Source organism: Nicotiana tabacum, chromosome 8 (assembly GCF_000715075.1).
Source record: "Nicotiana tabacum cultivar K326 chromosome 8, ASM71507v2, whole genome shotgun sequence".
In the NCBI taxonomy this organism is placed as follows: domain Eukaryota; kingdom Viridiplantae; phylum Streptophyta; class Magnoliopsida; order Solanales; family Solanaceae; genus Nicotiana; species Nicotiana tabacum.
Genome location: NC_134087.1, coordinates 147,275,928 through 147,300,414, shown reverse-complemented (window position 1 = coordinate 147,300,414; position 24,487 = coordinate 147,275,928).

Sequence of the window (24,487 nt, the reverse complement as noted above, 5' to 3'; positions counted from 1 at the left end):
AAAAATATTTGAAATTAATTGAAAACTAGTTCAAGATGCTTATCAATGAATTTGGGAAGACAATCCTTTTCAACAATTGCCTCTAGAGTGTTTAGATTTCAAAAATGGTGTAAATTAGCTAAGTGTCGACTTTCCCATCTTTTACCTAGCTGTAGGTATTGCAACTGCGAACTCTTGTTCGCAATTGCGATGTCGCAAATGCGAACCAATTATCACAATTGCGATTAGTGTCTGAGCGTCATAAGTATCACAAATGCAAACAATCCCTCGCAAATGCGAAGGTCCATCCCTCCGCAAATGCAAACTAAGGTTCGCTTCTATGTAGCATCCCCGAAGTTGTTAGAATCGCAAATGCGAGACTCCTACCGGAATTGTGATTTCCCAGCCTTCGCTAATGCGACTCCTTCTTTTCAAATGCTAAGTTCCCCAATCCCATGCCTCTTCGCAGATGTGATCCATTGATTGCAGAAGCACTGCTCGCAAATGCGAGCCCGACCTTGCAAATGCGAGATATGCAGGCTACACCAGCAACAGTCTTGCACCAGGAATTCCAATTTAAATCATAACTTGTCTGAAACTCACCCGAGCCCCCCGATCTTTAAACCAAACATGCACAAAAGTGTAATAACATTATACAAACTCGTTCGTTAATTAAAATCACCAAAATAACATCAAATAACATGAATAGATCATCAAAACTCAAGGATTTCAACTTAAAACTCAATTTTCACAATCTTTGACATAATGCGCCAAAAAGCGCTCTAGTCACCCAAGACCCCAAACCAAACGTGTGCACTAGTATAAAAACATCATACAAACCTACCGGATTTATCAAAACACCGATCTAAAGTCGTTTATCAAAAATGATGACCGTGGTCAACTCTAGCCTCATTTTAAGTCAAAAATTACCTTTTCTTCAAAACTTTACGTAAAATCTTTTTGGAAGACGACATGAACCACACACAAAGGTCATATAACATTAAAAGGAGATATGAAAGGACTTGGAACACGGAAATTCAGGTTATTACTGAAAATGACCTATCGAGTCGTCACATTCTCCACCTCTAAAAGAAAAGTTCATCCTCGAATGGACATAGAAAAGTACCTAGACTGGTAATAAGTTGGGGGTATCTACTCTAAATATCGGACTCAGACTCACACATAGCCTCCTCAATCACCTAACCTCTCTATTGCACTTTCACAGAAGGATAATTCTTAGATCTCAACTTAGGAACCTGTTAGTCTAGAATAGCCATCGACTCTTCTTCATAGGTCAAATTATCATCAAGCAGCACCTTGATAAAGTCCAAAACATATGACCTAACATCATGCTACTTCTGATGCATCGAAACATGAAATACAAGATGTACCCCTTCTAGGCTAGGGGGCAATGCAAGCCTATAAGCAACTTCCCCAACTCTCTCCAAGATCTCAAATGGCCAATAAACTTTTGGCTCAACTTGCCATTCTTCCCAAACCGAATCTTGCCCTTCATAGGTGACACTCGGACAAGAACCTTCTTACCCACCATGTAAGCCACATCTCGAACTTTTCGGTCCACATAAATCTCTTTCCTGGAATGAGCTGTACGAAGTCGCTCCTGAATCACTTTAACCTTCTCCATAGCATCACGAACTAAATCACTGCCCAACAATGTAGCTTCACTGAGCTCAGACAAACCAATCGGAAAATGGCATTGCCTCCCATACAAGGCCTCATTAGGAGCCATCTGGATGCTCAACTAATAGCTATTGTTGTAGGTGAAGTATGTTAGAGGTATAAACCGGTCCCACTAACCCTCAAAATCCATAGAGCATGCTCACAACATATGCTCCAATATCTGGATAGTGTGCTCGAACTGTCCGTCCGTCTAAGGATGAAATGAGGTACTCAGCTCAACCCACGTGCCCAACTCTCACTGCACAACTCTCCAAAAATGCAATGTGAATTGCATATCTCGCTTAGATATGATAGAAATTGGCACGCCGTGTAGGTGGATAATCTCCTAGATGCAAATCTGAGCCAATCACTATGAATAATAAGAAGTCATCACCAGAATGAAGTGAGCAAAGTCAAGAGGTCCATAATGACCCAGACTGCATCATATTTCCTCAAGGTCCGTGGTAAACCTACCATAAAATTGATAGTGAAGCGCTCCCACTTCCACTTCGGTATCTCCAATCTCTGAGTCAATCTACTCGGTTTTTGATGCTCATGCTTCACTTGTTGATAGTTAAAACACCGAGAGACATAAGCAACAACATTTTTCTTCATCATCCACCACTAATAGCATTGTTTTAAGTCACGGTACATCTTCGTGATACCTGGGTGAATGGAATAGCATGAATTGTGACCCTCCTCAACGATCAACTCTCTCAACCCATCAACCTTTGGAACACAAATCTGGACCTGAAGCCGCATAACACCATCATCTCCAATCACAACCTCCTTGGCACCACTCCGCTGCACCATGTCCTTCCACAACAAGAAGTGAGGATCATTAAACTAGCGAGCCTTGATACACTTCAACAATGATTACTGTGCCACAACACAAGCAAGAACCCAGCTAGGCTCCGACACATCTAACCTCATGAACCGATTGGCCAAAGCCTAAATATCCATAGCTAGTCGCCTCTTTACTACCAGTAAATATACCAAACTGCCCATGCTTTCAGCCTTTCTACTCAATTCATCAACTACTATATTGACCTTACCCGGATGATATAGTATGGTGATATCATGATCTTTCACCATCTATGTTGCCGCAAATTGAGGTCCTTCTGCTTGAACATGTTTTGGAGCCTGCGATGTTCGGTATAGACCTCACAAGGAACGTCGTATAGATAGTGCCTCAAAATCCCCAACGTGTGAACAATGGTTGCCAACTTTGAATCATGCGCAAGGAAATTCTTCTCATGGACTTTCAACTTTCGAGATGCATATGCACTCACCCTACCATCCTGCATTAATACTATGCCAAGCCCAATACACGATACATCACAATACACGGCGGAAGATCCCGAACCTGTAGGCAATATCAACACTAGGGTTGTAGTCAATACAGTCTTGAGCTTCTGAAAGCTCACTCATACTCATTAGACCATCTGAAATGAGCACCCTTCTAGATCAACTTAGACAATGGGTCTGAAATAGATGAAAAGCCCTCAACGAATTGGCGGTAATAATCTGCAAAACCTAGGAAGCTCTGAATCTCTGTAGCTAAAGTAGGTCTAGGCTAGTTCTGAACAACCTCAATCTTCTTAAGATCCGCTTTAATTCCTCCGGAAGATACAACATGACCCAAGAGGGCAATCGAGTCCAACCAGAACTCACACTTCGAAAGCATGTCACATAACTAACGATCTCTCAAAGTTTAAAGTATGATCCGCAGATGCTACTCATATTCCTCTCGACTGCGGAAGTAAGCAATGATATCATAAATGAAGACAATCACAAAGGTATCCAAAGTGGTCTTGAACACCCGATTAATTAAATCATTAAGGCTTCTGGGTATTAGTAAAGTCAAATAAAATCACCAAGAACTCATAGTGACTGTACCGAGTCTGTAAAGTTGTCTTAGGGACATCCGGCGCCCTAAACATCACCTCATGGTAGCCAAACATAAAATCATCCTTCAAAAACACATTGGCACCCTATATATTGTCAAATAAGTCATTAATCCTCGGCAACGGGTACTTATTCTTGATAGTGACCTTGTTCAGCTGCCTATAGTCAATACACATCCTCATATAGCCATCTATCTTCTTCATCAACAACACCGGAGCACCCAATGTCAAGATGCTAGGTCTAATGAATCCCTTGTCAAGAAAATCCTGCAATTGTTCCTTCATTTCTTTCAACTCAACTAGGGCCACACGATATAGTGGAAAAAAGGGCTGAGTGCCAGGAACCAAGTCAATGCAAAAGTCGATATCACTATTGGGTGACGTGGCCAACAATCATGTAGGAAACACCTATGGGAACATGCACAACCAGAACCAAGTCCATGGAAGGAACCTCCACACTAGAATCATAGATATAGGCCAAATACGCCTGAGACCCCTTCTCGACCATACAGTGATCCTTCACATACAAAATGACCCTACTAGTGGAATGACTAAGAGTCCCTCTCAACTCCAATCAAGGCACCCAGCATGGCTAATGTCACAGCTTTGGTGTGACAATCCAGGATAACATGATATGAAGACAACCAATCCATGCCCAAAATCACATCAAAATTACCATATCAAGTAACAAAAAGTTGACCCTAGTCTCGTAGCACCTAATAGTAACCAAACAAGCACGATGGACCTAGTCTACAATAATAGAGTTCCCAACATACAAAGACACATAAATGGGATAACTCAAAGAATCATGAGACATATCCAAATATGAAGCAAAATAGGATGACAAATACGAAAATATGGAATCCGGATCAAATAATACTGATGCACCTTTACGACAAACTGTAACAATAACTATGATGACTGCATCAGACATCTGCCTATATGTGGTTCTAGACGTACCCCTAAGGCTTTAAAGGCAAAAATCTAAGGTGACAGTCAAAAAGCATTTAGGACTTCCATATAATGGGAGCAATTAAGAGGCTCACAATTCCTCCTCAAACAAGCATACAGGCAGCACGACGCAAACACAAGTAAGGTCATTATTAATCAAAGTCCTAAAGCATGATTTCTAAGTGATTATGCAGAAATAGACCACTTTCAGATCCAGAAGTTATAACCTAGTAGTTGCCTAGAGACTCATCTTTAAAAGCTTATCAGAATTAGAAATGTTGAACGACAAAACAATTTTAGGGAAATACAGATTTTGAAAATGCCATAAGGCTTGCCTATATGCAGTATATTGTGTCTATATTAATGTAGAAACAAATATGTTTTCAAAATAGACCCTTGTGATGCCTATAGGCAGGATATCTAATGAGATTAAAGCAATTTTGAAAGAGCTAGTTTCAGGAAATGTCATTGCTTAATAAGACCAGTTTTAAGAAGATGAACTAGGTGTAATGACATTGATTTATCAGGCTAATTAGATTATCAGACATAATTGCAAATAGAAATCCCTATAGGCATGGTATCTAGGCGTATTACTGGTTTTAGTCAATTTGCAGTAACATATAAAAGACTTATTAGAACTGCATTGGAATTAGATCCTATAGGCATGATATCTATACTTGAATTGATTTAAGACACAATTGTTCGAAAACATATGAACATGACTTCGAAAATGCAGAACCTTAAGAACATAATTTCTATTTGATGCAAACGACATTGGAAGTGGAAACCTATAGGCATGATGTCTATTATTCAAACGAAATTAGATTCAACAAGAGTAAAACCCTATGAACATGTTTTCTATAGAGTAAAACAGGCAGATTTGAAAGTAAAGCCCTAAGAGCAGGATTTCTACCCATATTACCCCACAAAGTACACATCTACCCACCCTTTTTACTAAATACCCCAAATATCTGTTTACAAAATATTACAGACCAATAATTGAATTACATAAGTGAAATGGAAAATCAAGAAGCTATTCTATAGAGAGCTTGCAATCAAACCCAAGTTTCCTGAAGCCTCCAATGGTCTTACAAGTCTCATTTCCATAGACAAATTAGAGTCTAGATGCATCAAAGTTCCCTAAGGGTCTCAAGGACCCCGGGAAATGCTTACACATAGACTTTTTAACCAAGCATTGAACCAGTGCAGTGTTGAAAGGCCAGCCTCAGTATGCCAGAGTTCAGAGGGTTCTCAAGAGAATTTCAAGGCAGTACACATACTAGAGGGGGCAGAACTTATTAACTAAGAGTAAAGTGGAAGATCAGGACATAGGTTGAAAGAAGTCTGTTTTGAAAGCAACTAGTAAAGTAATAGAGGTTGTTTGAAAGAGGTTGGAGTGTTAAACAAAATCAAGCACTACACAGAATCCAAATGAACTTAGTAGTCACACATGGGTCAAAGGGTTTGGGGATACACAAACATTTGACTGTAGACACATAACCCCAACAAGGGGTCTTAGGATAGGTTTAGACATGCTCAGAGATAGTTGATACTGGCATAATCACAAACTAGTCATGAGGAGCATAAACACATAGAGGGGGATAAAGATTTGGGATTCACAAAAATGGTAAGTACACAGTAGGTAAAACAGTTGTCAAGGAATGCTTTGAATCATATAAGGGAATACATTGATTTAAAGGGAGGGGAGTCATACTAGCATGCTGATAATATAACCTAACTACAGACTTCACAACAGAACCACAAGTAAAACTAAGCTAGAAATAAAAGAAACTGAAACAAGAAGAGAAACATGTCGTTATTGAGGCTTTAAATTAAACTAGGACATACCAGTGAAGATAGAAATAGGCAAAATGAAAGAACCAAAGAGCACAGAGGATTAGCCTTTGCTTGCAGCCGGCTAATAGTAGCAAATAGCACAAGAGAGGTAGAAGAACAGGGACTTTTAATAAGAGAGGAGTTTTTGAAAAATCAAGTGTCCATGTTGTTTGTAAAAGACTTAGAGTATTTATAGTTGAAAGTAGGTAGTGGAATAAGGTAAAAATCATAGCAATATGCTAATTTAAGAACTCAGAATCAATCAATTAGAGAATCAAGGAAGATCTACCTTAAGTTAAGGGAATCAAGATCAAACGAAAAGATGCAGTACCATATAAGGCAAGAAGATGAATCAGTGCATGATTAAATAAGGAAGGAGTGAAGGTTCAGTAGGCATAAAGTAGTCAATTAGGACCAAATTCAGAAATGGGAAGACTAAGTAAAACAAAGTACCATAGTAAATAAGGTAATGAAATCAGTCAATTTAAACTGACAAGTAGAATTCTAGGGCTTTGAAAGAAAATCTTTCAATTATCATCAATTAAGGAGAATCAGAATCAATCATGGGAGTCATGATTCTGTCTTCTCAACATATAAATAGAGACGAATCAACAGGAGTAGCAAACAAACAAGGTCAGCTATATAGACAGAAAGAAACAAGAGATGAGCAAACACAATCATATAGAGGTGATATAAGTAGGCTAAAGATTCAGCATAACATATGTGAGGCATGGTGAGAGATTAACAAGAATCAAGTAAACAGGCTAACACACAAAACCAAGGCAAAGAAAATCATGCTAACACACAGAACCGAGGCAAAGGAAATCATTATAACACACAGAACCGAGGCAAAGAAAATCATTATAACACACAGAACCAAGGCAAAGAAAATCATTCTAACACACAGAAATAAAGTAAAAAAAAATCTTTAAAAATTAGGGATTTTAACAAAGTTGAGTTAAAATGCAGTGGGAACATAAAATCAGTCAAAATAAGCAAGGGAAATTGTTTAATCATGAAAAAACAGTTGGAATAAGGGTAGAAAGAACTCCGAGAAAACCCTAGTTTTTTAAAGAAAGTAAAATGGTTTAAAAAAATGAGGATTCAAAAATAGGCAAATCATAGAAGGAAATAGGCTTAAAGCATGAAAATAACACAGATCTGAGAGATTTAGAAGAGGGTTAGGGTTTCAAAAGGAAACCCAAATAGAAATCAAAAGAACCTGTTGTAACTTCACAAATCGTAACACATATGGTGTGATTTTGCCCAAAATCACGCCAGAGAAACCTCGAACAACAGATTCGGAAACCCTAGGTCCAAATCGACATGGCCCAGGGCCCTTGAAGGCCTTAGAGATGATGAGAAAGGTGATGAGAGACCCATTGGAGGCTTGGGGTTAAAGGAGGTAGTCGGAGATGACCGGAGAAGGAGGGGATTGACGGATTTTTAGGGTTAGTTTGAGAGAGGAGAAAAGATGAGAGCATCTGAAGGCAGCGCATTTGGAAAAATGACTTAGGGTTAGGGGTTGTTTGGAAATTAAAAAGGAAAGGAGGAATAAGGGCCGTTGATCTAAAAGATCAACAGCCAGGATTTATGATGGCTTGGGTCGGGTAGACGTGTATAGGGTCTGGGTCGAGTGATTGGGTATGAAATTGGGCTATAGAGGGGTCCGATTTAGGCTATAATTGAAAGCCAGATTTAGCTATAATTTAAATAGCCAATTTTCCCCCTATTTAATTTATAAAAATAATAAGTAATTTCTGAAAAATAATTTAAAGTGCCAAAATGATTTAAAATACATAATTGACATTTTAAAAATATAGGAACCAATTTTATGCATATAAAATATAATTATACCTTAAATGGGCTAATATTGCAATTATATGCAATTTAGCTTAAAAAAAATACTAAATAAAATTATAAAAATGCATAAAAATTATTCTAGCTATATTTTGGCATGATAAATGAATTATCAAAACAATAATTTTTGAAATAATTATTGGGGATTTTATGGATAAAAGGGGAGAAAATAAATCAATTTAAACCCTTAAAATTATGGGAAAAATAATCAAAGCCTTGTGTGTGTGTGTGTGTGTATATATATATATATATATATATATATATATATATATATATATATTATTTTGAAGGTATTTATGCATATTTAAAATATATAGGGAAAAATTGGGTATTAACAACTGCCCCTCTTTACCCGAGAAGGATGAAAGAGTTTTCGGGTAAAGAAATGATGGCCAATTTTGACCGCATAGGATGTTTTGAAAGATAGAGGCCGAACTCTGGTTTTCGAGTTGCCTACATATCCCTAGTTTTACAGGAATCAGGCCATGTTTAGTTATGGATTCACCTGCGGAGTATGCCGATGAAAATATTGTAAGAACGGACACGAGATGTGGAAGCGGCTACGATCAGGATGGTCAAAGGGAACTGGAGCAAGATCGCTCCTACTAGGATAGCAGTTTCTTATTGGTTACCTACAGATAAAAGATGCTACAAACGTATTTGTAAAAATTTAAACATGATGCAAATTCCCTTCGGACCATGAAGGTTGTTTTCGGAGGGTTAGAGATGACGTCCTTGAACCATGACGTCCTGGGCCATGAATTATTTAATGAGGGATTTGCAGGCCATGAAATGATGTTCTCGGGCCATGAAAATGGTGCCTCCGAACCATGACGCCTTTGAATAATGCTATGCAAGTTCGAGAGATCCTCAGGCCATGGTATGGTGTCTTCCGGCTATGAGGATGGTGCCTTTAGACTATGACGCCTTTGGACAAATTCGCGGTATGTCAGTCCATGAGATGCAATAATATGATGTAACAAGACAAGGCTTAGTTTTGTGAAATTCAGGGTAGAGCTTAGCCGGATCGAAAAACAAGTAGATGGTAGTAGAAAAATGGAGCCACATTGGTGCAAAGGAGGGACAGTGCTTAGTCCCGTGCAAGTGGGGAGGAAGGGATTAGTATTATGCAAAGGGGGAGGGAAGGAATATTTCATGCAAGTATTAGACTCATGCAAGATTGGAGATAGAGCTTAGTCTAATGCAAGCGTGAAGTCAAAGATTAGACTTATGCAAATATGGAGGCAGAGATTAGACTCATGCAAATGTGGAGTCAAGGATTAGACTTATGCAAGATTGGAGACAGAGCTTAGTCTCATGCAAAAAGAAAGCAATGCTTAGCCTTATGCAAATATGGAGTCAGGGCTTAGACTCATGCATGTATAGAGGCATAGATCAGCCTCATGCAAATATGGAGTCAGGGATTAGACTCATGCAAGATTAGAGGCAGAGCTTAGTCTCATGCAAATATAGAGTCAGGTATTAGACTCATGCAAGATGCGGGACGGGGCTTAGTCCCATGCAAATGGAAAGCAGTGCTTAGCCTTATGCAAAATGGAGGTAAGGCTTAACCTCATGCAAGATTCGGGACAGGGCTTAGTCCCATGCAAATATGGAGTCAAGGATTAGACTCATGCGAATGTGGAGTCAGAGATTAGACTCATGCAGATATGGAGTCAAGGATTAGACTCATGCAAAGAGAAAATAACAGATATGGGCAGAGCGTATCTTAGCTAGGATATGTTCAGCGTCTGACGGCTGGATGGATGGTGAATTTTCTTTGTGTACGAATGATATCGTCAAATGTGCCTGCGTTTAAATAAAAATCATAAGTTTCATGAGGGGAGGTTGGTTTTTGCTTCATCTACCAGCCTTGCTTTGCTCCGCCCTGGAAGCCCCTCTCGAGTACCCCTAGGTAGCACCTAACTGTTACAAAATATAGAATTTTTGAAAAATATGCATTCATTGATAAATTAGGATTGTTTTGGAAGCATATTGATATATCAAGTAACTTTAGATGAACTAGCGGCTGTGACACATTTCAAAGGCATTGCAGCTCTCTTGTGTTGGAATTTTGAGGGTCCTCCTCAAAATTCTGCCCCAGTCTGATAGATGATTTTTAACCGTTTGCGGATGGCAGACCTTGCTGAATCTTCTTCAGAATCCTTCTCAAAATTCTGCCCCAGTTCTTGACTGATGACTGATTTCCTAGCATGTGATGGCACTGGCTGGACTTGCTCTGGAATTTTGAGGACCCTCCTCAAAATTCTGCCCCAGTTTCTGATTCTGGGGGAATATGAAAATTTATTATAATATGACCGAACCCATAAGGCTGCCTACGTATCCCCTATTAAATAGGAATCAGGTCAAGCATAGTTCAATTACATCAGAAAAGAAATGTGAAATGATTCTAGGCATAGTATCTCTTGACTGCGTCTGAATTGATTGGTTTTGGCCAGATCTCTCCATCCATCTCTGCAAGTATGAGTGGTCCTCCTATTAGTACTTTGTGAACCATATACGGACCTTGCCAGTTGGGAGAGAATTTCCCTTTGGCTTCATCTTGGTGTGGGAAAATCTTCTTCAATACCAGTTATCCTGGCGCGAACTGTCTTGGTTTGACCCTTTTGTTGAAGGCTCTGGACATTCTGTTCTAATACAGTTGGCCGTGACATATTGCATTCATCCTCTTTCCATCGATAAGGGACAATTTTTCATAGAGACTTTTTACCCATTCCGTATCACTGAGTTCAGCTTCCTATATGACTCTTAAAGAAGGAATATCTACCTCAGCTGGGATGATAGCCTCGGTACCATAAAACATCATGTAGGGGGTTGCCCCGGTTGATGTGCAAACTGTGGTGCAGTACCTAACAGGGCAAAGGGTGACTTTTCATGCCATTGCTTGTGATTCTCTACCAATTTCCTTAGTATCTTCTTAATGTTCTTGTTGGCGGCTTCTACGGCTCCATTCATCTGAGGTCGTTAGGCGGTGGAATTCTTGTGCTTGATTTTGAAAGTTTCACATATAGCTTTCATCAGGCCACTATTGAGATTGGCGGCATGGTCAGTGATAATGGACTCAGGAACTCCGAATCGGCAGACAATACGATCCTTGACGAAATCTATGATGACTTTCTTGGTTACAGCTTTGTAATATGCAACTTCTACCCATTTTGTGAAGTAATCAATGGCAACCAAGATAAATCGGTGTCCTCTTGATGCAGTGGGCTCAATCGCACCAATAGCATCCATTCCCCAAGCAGCAAATGGCCAAGGTGAGCTTGTTGCATTAAGCTTGTTTAGTGGCACTTTTATCATGTCTGCATGCACTTGACATTGAAAGCATTTGCGGACATACTGAATACAATCCGTCTCCATTGTCATCCAAAAGTAACCTGCCCTGAGTATCTTCTTGGCCAAAATGAAACCATTCATATGCGGGTCACATGCCCCAGCATGCACATCCTCAAGTAGCTTAGAAGCTTCCTTTGCATCGACACACCATAGCAAACCCAAATCCAGAGTTCTTGTGTACAAGTTCCCTCTACTGTAGAAGAAGTGATTTGACAATCTCCGGAGCATACATTTCTAAATGTTATTTGCATGCTCCGGGTATTCTCCTTTTGATAAGAACTCCTTGATGTCATGCAACCAAGGCTTTTCATCTGCTTCTTCCTCGACATGAGCACAATATGTCGGCTGATTATGGATCCTCACTGAGATAGGATCAATATAGTTCTTATCTGGATGTTGTATCATGGATGACAAGGTGGCTAATGCGTCAGCGAACTCATTCTGAATTTTGGGCACATATCGGAATTCTATCTTTGTGAACCTTCTTTTCAATTCCTAAACATGGTGTAGATATGACAATATCTTGAAATTCCTGGTGGCCCACTCTCCTTGTACCTGGTGCACAAGCAAATCTGAATTGCCAATCACCAGCAACTCCTGAATGTTCATGTCGACTGTCATGTTGAGTCCTAGTATGCAGGCTTCATATTCCGCCATGTTGTTGGTGCAGGGAAATCTGAGTTTAGCAGATATGGGATAATGCTTACCCGTTTCTTACACCAAAATTGCTCCAATGCCTACTCCTTTGAAATTTGCGGCTCCGTCAAAGAACATCCTCGAATCATCATATGCTTTCGTAATGTCTTCTCCCACAAATGATATTTCTTCATCAGGAAAATACATTTTCAAGGGTTCGTATTCTCCTCCCACTGGATTCTCAGTGAGGTGATCTGCCAATGTTTGTCCCTTGACTGCCTTTTGAGTCACATAGACGATGTCGAACTCACTCAGTAGTATATGCCATTTAGCCAACTTCCCAGTAAGCATGGGCTTCTGAAATATGTTCTTCAGAGGATCCAACCTGGATATGAGGTATGTAGTATAAGCACAGAAATAATGCCTCAACTTCTGGGTTGTCCAGGTCAAAGCACAACAAGTGCGTTCAAGCGGAGAATACTGTGCTTCATAAGGTATGAATTTCTTGCTCAGATAGTATATGACTTGCTCCTTTCTTCCTGTCTAATCATGTTGTCCCAAAACACATCCGAAGGCTCCATCTAACACGGATAAATAAAGTAGCAAAGGTCGTTCTGGTTCTGGCGGGACCAGAACTGGTAGTGTGAACAGGTATTCCTTGATCTTGTCGAAAGCTTTCTGACAATCCTTGGTCCAACTTGTCTCGGCATCCTTCCTCAACATCTTGAAGATGGGTTCACATATTACTGTGGATTGTGCTATGAATCGCCTGATGTAGTTGAGCCGTCCTAGGAAGCTCATCACATCCTTTTGCTTTTAGGTGGTGGTACTCCTGAATGGCTTTGACCTTAGTCGGATCTAGCTCGATCCCTTGGCGACTGACGATGAATCCTAGTAACTTTCCAGCAGGAACCCCGAATGCACACTTTACGGGGTTCAACTTCAAATTGTACCTCCTGAGCCTGTCGAAGAATTTCCTCAAGTCTGCTATGTGATCTACGACCCTTTTGGATTTGATAATTACATCGTCCATATATACCTCTATTTCCTTATGTATCATATCATGGAAGATGGTCATCATGGCCCTCATGTAAGTAGCCCCAACATTCTTTAGACCGAACGACATCATCTTGTAACAATATACACCCCAAGTTGTAATAAAAGCCGTCTTCTCGGCATCTTCTTCATCCATCCAGATCTGGTGATAACCTACGAAGTAATATACAAAGGATTGGACTTCATGCTTGGTGTAATTATTGATCAGGATATGTATATTTGGCAGTAGGAAGTGGTCTTTGGGACTTGCTCTGTTTAGATCCCGATAATCAACATAGACCCTGACCTTCCCGTCCTTCTTCGGAACTGGCACGATGTTAGCTAACTAGGTTGGGTATTCAATCACCCTGAGAACTTTACCTTTGATCTGCTTGGTAACTTCCTCCTTGATTTTCAAACTCATGTCTGGTTTGAATTTTCTGAGTTTCTGCTTAACTGGCGGGCACATGGGATTGGTAGGAAACTTGTAAGCTACTATAGATGTGCTCAAACCGGTCATGTCGTCGTATGACCTTGCGAAGATGTCCTCATATTCCTTTAGAAAATGGATGTATTCTTCCTTCTCTGTTGATGACAAGTGAATGCTGATGTGTGTCTCTTTGACGGTCTCGACGTCTCCCAAATTTACTGCTTCTATTTCTTCCAAATTGGATTTAGGCTTGTTCCCAAAATTCTCAACTTCCCTGACAATTTCTTCGGTATTTCATCATCTTCCTCTGAGTCATTATTCATGTTGCGTTGCCTCATTACATGTCACATTCATTGGTTCATCAAGAAAAGTAATAATAAAAAGTAGAAGGGAAAAAGTATAAAAATAGTAATGAATAATGATAAAGGATAAATGCATTTGATTAAAACTGACAAAATTGTTCAAACAAAGCTTGGCTCGGTGAATCAGGCATTGTCGAGGCCCCTTTTTCCTTCGCGGAATCGGGTTTATGATATTTTTGTTGGGACAACTCTTCCATTTTGGGAAAGAGGGTATGCAGTTTGAAGAGTCGCCACCTAACTATTTAAGGTGCGTTAGGGCACCTATAAAGTTCATTTATAACTACGTTTGGTAACCAGAGATAAGGTAAGAGCTTGAAATTATCCTAAGGGAAAGGTGTTAGGCACCCCTCAAGATCCACTAGTGTGATTCCCAGCCAAATAGTTTTTTGTGAATTTGAACAATTATCAAATAAGCAAGTATGGCTCAAATAGTAGGGGTTTTAAATTTAAATACACAAGTGTTTAAATAAAATCAGTTAAAAGCGAGATTTTGAAAAGAGTTACATTCTAAGCATATTCAGGAATGTAAAGGGGGGTGTCCTAGGTTTGTTTATAATATGGATCACATCAATGCAATACCCGGTATGACACTCCTCAAAGAGGGGCTACGTGTGGTATTAACGCACCGGTCATCATATCCATATCTACCCTTTCCCGCCTCGTGAAGGTAGTTAAAGCGAAGGATGGTCTTGACCCCTATTGCATGATGTTACCCGTCCCTTCCTATTAGTCCCGGAGGAATTTAGGACTCCTATCTTATAAAAGGGGGTTCTAGGCAGACCCTCAGGTTTAAAGGTAAAATACTAGGTGACAAATAAGAACGCATAGGACTACATTTAGGGGGGAAAACATAGAAAATAGATAGAAGGCTCAGTTATATCTCCACAAGTAATGCACATAGACGGCATGACTCATACACAGACAAGGTCCACATTCAGTTCCTATGTATGGTATCTAAGTGACAACAGCAGAATCAGATTTATTACATGACTCAGAAAAGAAGTCCGAATCAGGCTTACCTACTGATTCTAACAGTTGATAATTAAGCAGCATACATAAAGAAGCATGTTTCCAGTTTTGACAAATTTAGCACCTAAGGCTTGCCTAGGTGTAAAATAGTGTTCCAGTTATCCGGGTTACTTAGAGAAGGCTGTTTGAATTGTATTACTAAACATGATGTTCTAAATGTTCAGAATTCCGGAATTATTACCAGCTGGGTTAATCTATTTTTTTAATAATTAAACTAGAGATGCCTAAACGGATGTGAATGCATTTATAAAGGCATGATATCTAATGCACAAAAATGCAGAGTGATGTATATGCAGGACCTGAGTAGGATTTTTCTAAATGCATAAGTATCACGTATTTTCAGAATATGTAGATGATATGGAAATGACCTATTTATTAGCGTTGTTTTTGTCCTAAGGCAGGATCTCTAAGTGTACATGGCAGTGCATAACATTATGGTAAAGTGCTAGTTATTAGAAGATTTTGACACATGATTTTGTAAGGATGCACATGCTAAAACAATAAACATGGTACCTAAGAGCATGATTTCTAATGCATGTATGAATCCTAAGTATGGTTTCTATTGCGCAATTAGGAATATAAACCTAATAACATGTTTTCTACCCTTAAAACCTATAGCATGTATATTTACCTCATCCCTTTTCACTAGCCAACCCCAATACCCGTTTTCAATAGATTATTACAGACCAATACTGAAATGAATTACATAAGAAAAATAAAAGTTACATTATAGAGAGCCTAAAAACAGGCCCAAACATTCAGCACCTGATTAGGACTTCCTCCCTGAGTTATGTAATAAATCACCTCAAGTGCCAAGATTATTCCATAGCCTTTCTTATATCTAGGTGTGTCAGAGTTCTCTAAGGACCTCAAGGGATCCCGGGCAGTGCTCACACCTAGATTTCATAGCCAAGACAGAGTAAGTGCAGTGTGGAAGGGCAGCTTTTGTGTGTCCAAGTTCAAAGGAAGCTCAAGAGTCCCAAGGCAAGGCTCACACAAAAGGGGCAGAACCTAGTGGTCTAAGAGTAAGGTGAGAGTTCTTGACATAAGTTTAAAAGAGTTGAATTAGAAACAGTTGACAATGATTAGTTTGAAATAAGTGTTGGAAAAAAACAATAGAAGAGTTTGCCTTAGTGAAAAAAACCAGTTTGGAGAAGAAAAGAAACAGGGCCATCAGCAACTCAAGAGCAAACCAACATACATAGTTCAAACACAAATAGGGAAAGGAGGAATTGGGACAAGTAGTTCATATGTGAAAGCATATTTGTGCACAGGTTAACACCAGAGAAGTACTATAGAACTTAAATAGTCACAACAATAGTTTATCACAAAGTGTTCATGCTAGGAGCTTAACTGAGTTACTCATTAGGTGTAGGGGGAAGGGTTCAGGATCACATAGTGACTGGGTGTCACAAATACACGCTTACAATGTTATGGGGGTTAGGGCAGAATAGTAGTAGGAAAATTTAAGAAAACAGTAGACATGCTAAATTACAGGGAAGGGGTCTATTACACAGAGTTAGTCATGTTACTTAGTGTTAATCAAATACATTAGGAGTCTATGGGAATATTAGTTGAGGGGAATAAACAAGAACTCAAGTAAACATGCTAGCCTAGTATCATACAAGACAAGTGAGACGCAGACATGCTGATTACACACTTGAACAAGAGAGGGCAAAACTTAAGCATACTGAATAACGCAGTAAACAAGAAGGGCAATTAAATGCATAAGCCATTAAATTAGTGCATAAGGAGACATGGATTAACAGACAGGGAGCACATAGAGTTGAGTTTCAGAATTAAACTAGGAACATACCAGTTAAGGAAGTAAAGTGCAGAAAGTAAAGCAAGTAGAGTTCCACAGTCTAGCCTTGGCTTTCTGCCGTCTAGACAAGCAGTTAGCACAAGTAGCAGAGAAAGAAGAGAGAGTTTGAGTTTGTGTATTCTCAACTATTGTTCGTGTTTTTAAGACTGTAGAAAAGAGTCATTTATATAGTAGTTTGAAAACTGGTTAAAATAGGCAAGAATCAGTTCTTCAGTAATTATAGAACTCAGTATAAAAAATTGGTTCGAATCTCCCTTTGATTGAGAGAGTCAGTGTAAATGGTAAAGAGTAGGTGACTAGTAAGAAAAAAATCATACACTGCTGGAGTATAACAAATAAGGAAAGATTTCAAAATAGTATCAGTATAGAACATGTAATTAAGGCTAGGTTCAAAAAGTTTTCAAACTAAGGAAACAATCAGTAAGAATTATGTCCAATGTATATAAGGCAAGGGAGAATTATTTAAGGCAAGAAACTAATCAAATTAAATAGAAAGGTAGGAGTCGGAGGGTCCAAAGGAAATTGTTCAAATCACACCAAGTAATAAGGAATTCAGAATCAATCAAAGAGAAAGTCATGCAAAAGAGTCAACATGTTAATATATAAATAAAGCAAGACATGGGTAGTCAAGAATTGGCACACAACTCCAGCAAAACATGAAGATCAAAAAATACTGAATCAGTAAGAAAGATGCGAGTCTTGATGCGAACAGTCAAGACGAACACAAACACATAGAATTGGTGTAAGTATAGGCTGAGAAACTAAGTAGAAGCATATCAAAGCAAGGCAATCACAAGAAATTACATGAAGTCAAAAGAAACACGAGAATCAGTAAGTCATGCTAATACACAGAAAACAAATGAAGAACCCTAAAAAATTAGGGTTTTGACATAGGCTAGCTAGGGTCAAGGAAGAACTCAACAAAATCAGTCAAAACACATACACACAGGGAATAAAGCACTTAAAACCAGAAAGCGTTTCGAAAAAAAGATTTTTCAGAAACCTTAGTTTAGGAAGATGACAAACCATTTGAAAATCAAGAGATTTTCCATGAAAACAAGTAAAAAAATAAGTTTGATCCTGCTCAGATCTGTACAAATCTAAGAAGTTTAAGAGACGAAATTAGGGTTTTCAATAGAATAACTCAAATAGAGGAGAAAACTTAAACAAACGCTTTAACCATACAGACTCGCAGATTAATACAAAAAATCAGAAGAAAGAAGTGTTTTGAAAAGGTGTTTAAGAACCCTAGTTCGAAGATGAAGAGTTACTTTAGAAAAATTGAAAAAAAAACCTTTGAGGAAAACAACAAAAGCTCATAGTATACACAGATCCAAGATAGATCTAAAAGAAAATCGGAAAATCTTAAGAGTTAGGGTTTCAGAGAACCTAGAGAAAATGAAAAAACCTTAAAGGGTTACCGGTTTTAACCAGAAAAGTCATAGATCTTACTCGAACAGCCTGAGGTGGTTGAAAAATGGCATGAAGGACCATGGGTAGGAGTTGAACCGGTCTAAGTTCACATGAGGACCTTAGGTTAGTGTCAAACCAGCGTGGGGTGAAGCAGGGGCCAGGAGATGATGAGAGGCCATGGTTTCCAGCGAGGGAGGTGGCCGGAGAAGGTGGACAAGGTCCATCAGAGAGGAAGGGAGAGGAGAAGGTTCTAAAGAGAACCAGAGATAGAGAGAGGGAGATAGAGATACTGGTTGAGAGAGAAAGAGAGGGGGGAAATGGGAGAGGGGGGGGGGTAGTCATTACAGTTTAATATGGTATGGGGGAATCTAGACCGTTGATTAGATTTGATCAACAGTCCAGACTGGACCAGGGATTGGGTCGGGTATGGTTTGGGTTTAGTCTTGGGTCTGGTGGGTTATTTAATTGGGTTAGGGGTCCAGTTGAATTTATGCTAGAATTTAAATAGGGAGTGGCTAATTGTTAAATACCCAATTAAAATTATTAAATAATTAATAAAAATAGCTAATAATTAGATAAAATGGAATTAAAGCTAAATAGGTGAAATTAAGGTAAGTAACTAGTATTTAAAATATAAAAGGACCGATTATTGAATTAAAATAGCATAAAGTGTACAATTTGGCTATAATTGCAAAATTATTGTAATTATAGCCAAACAATGCCAAATTGGCTAATTTATGAAATAATTAAATCCTAATAGGATTAAAAATGATATATTGAGCTAAGAGATACTTTGAAATTACGTGTAATGTAATTTATGAATATTTATTGGATATAAAGTACTGAATAAATTAGAAAATAAATTGATAATAATATGGAAAGTTATGGAAAAATACCAATTATTATATAAAGTTATTTTTAAGGCATATATGAAAATTTAAAAAATAGTTTGAGGAAAAACTGGATATCAATAGCTGCCCCTCTTTACCCGGGAAGGATAAAAGAGTTTTCGGGTAAAGAAATGATGGCCAATTTTGACCGAGCGAAACGGTTTGGGAAGAGTTAGGCCACAACCTGGCTTATGAGATGCCTACATATCCCTGTTTTTATAGGAATCAGGCTGTATGTAGTTTAGGATCCATCGACGGAGTATACCGATGAAGTCATTTCAAGAACTGACGCAACATCTAGGGCTGAGTGAGTGAACGATTTACGGGAATAGTTAGGTTTGATATGGCTGAGGGAACTGGAGCGGGATCGCTCCTGCTGGGATAGCCATTACTCACTGGGTTACTTGCCAATAAATGATACAAGCATATATTGCATAATTTAAACATGATGCAAATTCCCGTTGGACCATAAATGTTGTCTTCGGATGATGAGGATGATGTCCTTAGACCATGATGTCCTGGGCCATGAAGAGTATGACAAGGGATTCGTAGGCCATGAAATGATGTTCTCGGGCTATGAGGATGGTGCCTCGGAACCGTGACGCCTTTGAATAATGATATGCAAAAGATTGAAAGAGATCCTCAGGCCATGACATGGTGTTCTCGGGCTATGAAGATGGTGTCTCCGAACGATGACGCCTTTGGGTGAGTTGGCAATATTTCAACCTATGAAGGATACAGTAGTATGATGCGGACAAGACGGAGCTTAGTCTTGCGAATTGAAGGGCAGAGCTTAGCCCTTAAGAGAAGCGAGATAAATAGTGCTTGGGATAGTGCTTAGTTTCGAAGAAAATTGGAGGTCGAGCTCAGCCTCGGAAGGCAGAATGATTGCCTTATGCAAAGATGCGAATGCAAATGGAGGTAGAGCTTAACCTCGAAAGGCAGAATGGTAGCCTTATGCAAATCAAAAGGCAGAATAGTAGCCTTATGCGATGCAAATGCAGATGGAGATAGCGTTTAGTCTCAGAAGGCAGAATGATAGCCTTATGCAATCAAATGCAGATGGAGACAACATTTAGTCTCGGAAGGCAGAATGGTTGCCTTATGCAAATTAGAAGGCACAATAATAGCCTTATGCAATGAAAATGCAGATGGAGACAACGTTTAGTCTCGGAAGGCGGAATGGTAGCCTTATGTAAGAATGCAGATGGAGACAGTGTTTAGTCTCGGAAGGCAGAATGATAGCCTTATGCAATGCAAATGCAGATGGAGACAACGTTTAGTCTCGGAAGGCAAAATGGTAGCCTTATGCAGGAATGCCGATGAAGACAGCGTTTAGTCTCGGAAGGCAGAATGGTAGCCTTATGCAAGATATAAAATAACAACTGACAGTAGAGTTTTCTTAGTTGATAGCAGATTGCAGCGTTGTGATTACTAGGAGCATTGTGACATACAGAACATCACTAGTGTGTACTGATAGCAAATGTTGGTAAGTGCAACAGCTTTGAGAATCGTATTTTGAATAATGTTTGTCCCATGGGCGTACAATATGTCTAATCCTAGTGCCTGCATCCAAAGAAAAATCATGAGTTTTGTAAGGGGGAAGGTTAGTTCATATCCCCGCTGGCTTTGCTTGACTTGTTCGACTTTGATCTGGTGATACCGTCCGTATCATTAGGGCAGCGTTGCTAAACAAAGCAGTTTCAATAATAAACATGCATGATTTTGTAAAAGTATGACATAAATGTATAATTAAAAATAGCTTTTAGATGAACCGATGACTGTGACATAGTTCAGGACATTGCAACCTCTCTTGCTATTGAATTTTGAGGGCCCTCCTCAAATTTCTACCTAGTTTGATGGGTTAACATTTTTGACTGCTGCTTATGCGGTGATCGACTGAAATTACTTCGGAATTTTTAGGGTCCTCCTCAAAATTCTGCCCCAGTTTCTAATTGCGGGGGGAAATGAGATTTTATTTTAATTGTGACTGAACCCATATGGCTGCCTATGTATCCCCTCTTAAACGGGAATCAGGTCAGGCGTAGTTTAGTTTACATTATATAAGGAAAACATACAGATTACACATAGAAACGCTTGAGTGCATCTGAATTGATCGGCTTTGGCCAAACTTCTCTGTCCATTTCTGAAAGTATGAGGGCTCCTTCTGTCAAAACTCGGTGAACCATGTATGGACCCTGCTAGTTGGGAGAGAACTTCCCTTTGGCTTCATCTTGATGCGGAAAATTTTTCTTTAACACCAGCTGTCCCAATGCGAACTGTCTTATCTTGACTCTTTTGTTGAAGGCTCTGGACATTCTGTTATGATAGAGTTGACCATGGCAGACTGCAGTCATTATCTTTCCGTTTATAAAGGCTAGTTGCTCATAACAAATTTTCACCCAGTCCGCATCGTCGAGCTCAGCTTCTTGTATGATCCTTAGGGAAGGAATTTCTACCTCAACGGGAATAACAACTTTTGTATCATAAACCAGCATATACAGGGTTGCCCCTATTGATGTGCGGACTATGGTGCGATACCCTAGAAAAGCAAATGATAACTTCTTGTGCCATTGTCTGTAATTCTTTATCATTTTCCTTAATATATTCTTGATATTCTTGTTGACGACTTCTACAGCTTCATTCATCTGAGGCTGTAGGCTGTGGAATTTTTGTGTTTGATCCTGAAAGTTTTGCACATAGATTTCATCAAGTCGCTGCTGAGGTTGGAGCCATTATCAGTAGTGATTGACTCTGGAATTCCGAATCGACAATCAATGCAGTCGTGGACAAAGTCTACCACGACTTTCTTAGTCACTGCTTTGTAAGATGCTGCTTCAACTGATTTGGTGAAATAGTCTATGGCTGCCAGGATAAGTATGTGTATGTTGGAAGTAGCAAACTCAATTGGTCTAATAACATCCATCCCCCAAGCGGCGAACGACCACGGTGAGCTTGTTGTGTTGAGCTCGCTTGGAGGTACCTTTATCATGTCTACATGTATATGACAACGGTGGGATTTCCAAACATACTAGATGTAGTCTGTTTCCATAGTCATTCAAAATTAACCAGCCCGGAGTATCTCCTTTGCTAAGACAAAACCGTTCATATGTGGACCGCATGTCCCAGCATGAATTTTCTTTAGTAGCCTGGATGCTTCCTTTGCATCGACACATCTTAATAATCCTAAATCGGGAGTCCTCCTATACAGGATTCCTCCGCTGTGAAAGAAGTTGTTGGACAATCTTCAAAGTGTACGTTTCTGGGTAGGATTTGCAAGCTCTGGGTACTCTCCTTTTGCCAAATATTCCTTGATATCATGAAACCAAGGCTTTCCGTTTGTTTCTTCTTCAATATGGGCACAATAAGCTAGTTGATTATAGATTTTCACCGGAATGTGATCAATGAAATTCTTGTCGGGGTGCTGTATCATAGATGATAAGGTAGCCAATGCATTGGCGAACTCATTTTGGATTCTGGGAACATGCTGGAATTCCGTCTTCGTGAACCTCTTTCTCAATTCCTGTACATGATACAAATACATGAGTATATTGGAGTTTTTGTTCGTCCATTCTCCTCATACCTGATGTATAAGAAAGTCTGAATCTCCAATCACTAGCAACTCTTGAACGTTCATGTCAATGGCCATTTTGATTCCTAAGATGCAGGCTTGATATTCGGCCATATTGTTAGTGCATGGGAACCTGATTTTGGCAGACACCGGATAATGCTGACCAATTTTTGATATTAGGACTGCTCCAATTCCAACTCATTTGAAGTTTTCTGCTCCATCGAAGAACATTCTCCAACCGTCATAGGATTCCGCAATGTCTTCTCCTATGAATGATACATCTTCATCAGGAAAATACATTTTTGGGGTTTTTTTCCTCTATCCACGGGGTTTTCAGCAAGGTGGTCTGCCAGTGCCTGTCCCTTGACCACTTTCTGAGTTACGTAAACAATGTTGAACTCACTCAACAAGATTTACTACTTGGCTAGCTTGCCGGTGGGCATGGGCTTCTGAAAGATGTACTTCAAGGGATCCATCCTCGATATGAGATATTTAGTATAGGTGTAGAAGTAATGTCTTAGCTTCTGAGCTACCCAAGTCAAAGCACAATAGGTGCATTCCAATAGAGAATATCGAGCCTCGTACGGGGTTAACTTCTTACAGAGATAATAAATGGCTTGTTCCTTCCTCCTTGTTTCATCATGCTACCCCAGAAAACAGTCGAAAGCTCCATCTAACACTATAAGTTAGAGTAATAAGGGTCTACCTGGCTCGGGCGGGACTAAGACTGGTGGTGTTGATAGGTACTCCTTGATTTTGTCGAAGGCCTTTTGGCAGTCATTGGTCCATTTGGTGGCGGCGTCCTTCTTCAACATCTTAAAGATTGGCTCACAGATAACTGTAGACTGTGCTAAGAATCAGCTAATGTAGTTAAGCTTTCCCAAGAAACTCATCATATCCTTCTTATTCTTTGGCGGTGGTAGTTCTTGAATGGCTTTGACTTTCGATGGATCCTGTTCTATTCCTCGGTAGCTCACAATAAACCCAAGCAATTTCCCAGTAGGAACCCCAAATGCGCACTTTGCAGGTTTAGTTTCAGGTTGTATCTCCGTAGTCTATTGATGAACTTCCTTAGATCTTCTATGTGGTCAGTGGCCTTCATGGATTTTATAATAACATCATCCACATATAGCTCTATCTCCTTGTGTATCATATCATGGAAAATGGTAGTCATGGCCCTCATGTAGGTGGCCCCTACATTCTTCATGCCAAATTACATCATCTTGTAGCAGTACACTCCCCACGGCGTAATGAAAGCCATTTTCTCAGCATCTTCCTCATCCATCCAGATCTGATGATAACCAGCGAAGCAATCTACAAATGACTATAGTTCATGCTTGGCGCAATTGTCAATTAAGATGTGTATATTTGGCAAAGGGAAGTCGTCTTTCGGACTGGCCCAGTTGAGATCCCGGTAGTCGACATAGACTCTGACCTTCCCATACTTCTTTGGCACTAGAACATTTTGGCTAACCATATAGGGTATTCTACTACCCTGAGAACCTTAGCGTTGATCTGCTTGGTGACTTCTTCTTTGATTTTCAAACTCATATCAAGCTTGAACTTTCTGAGCTTTTGCTTTACCGGTGGACACATTGGATCGGTTGGTAGTTTGTGAGCCATAATAGACGTATTCAAACCAGTCATGTCATCATACGACCAAGCGAATATGTCCTCATACTCTTTCAGAAATTCCGTGTATTCTTTCTTCTCTGATGGAGATAGG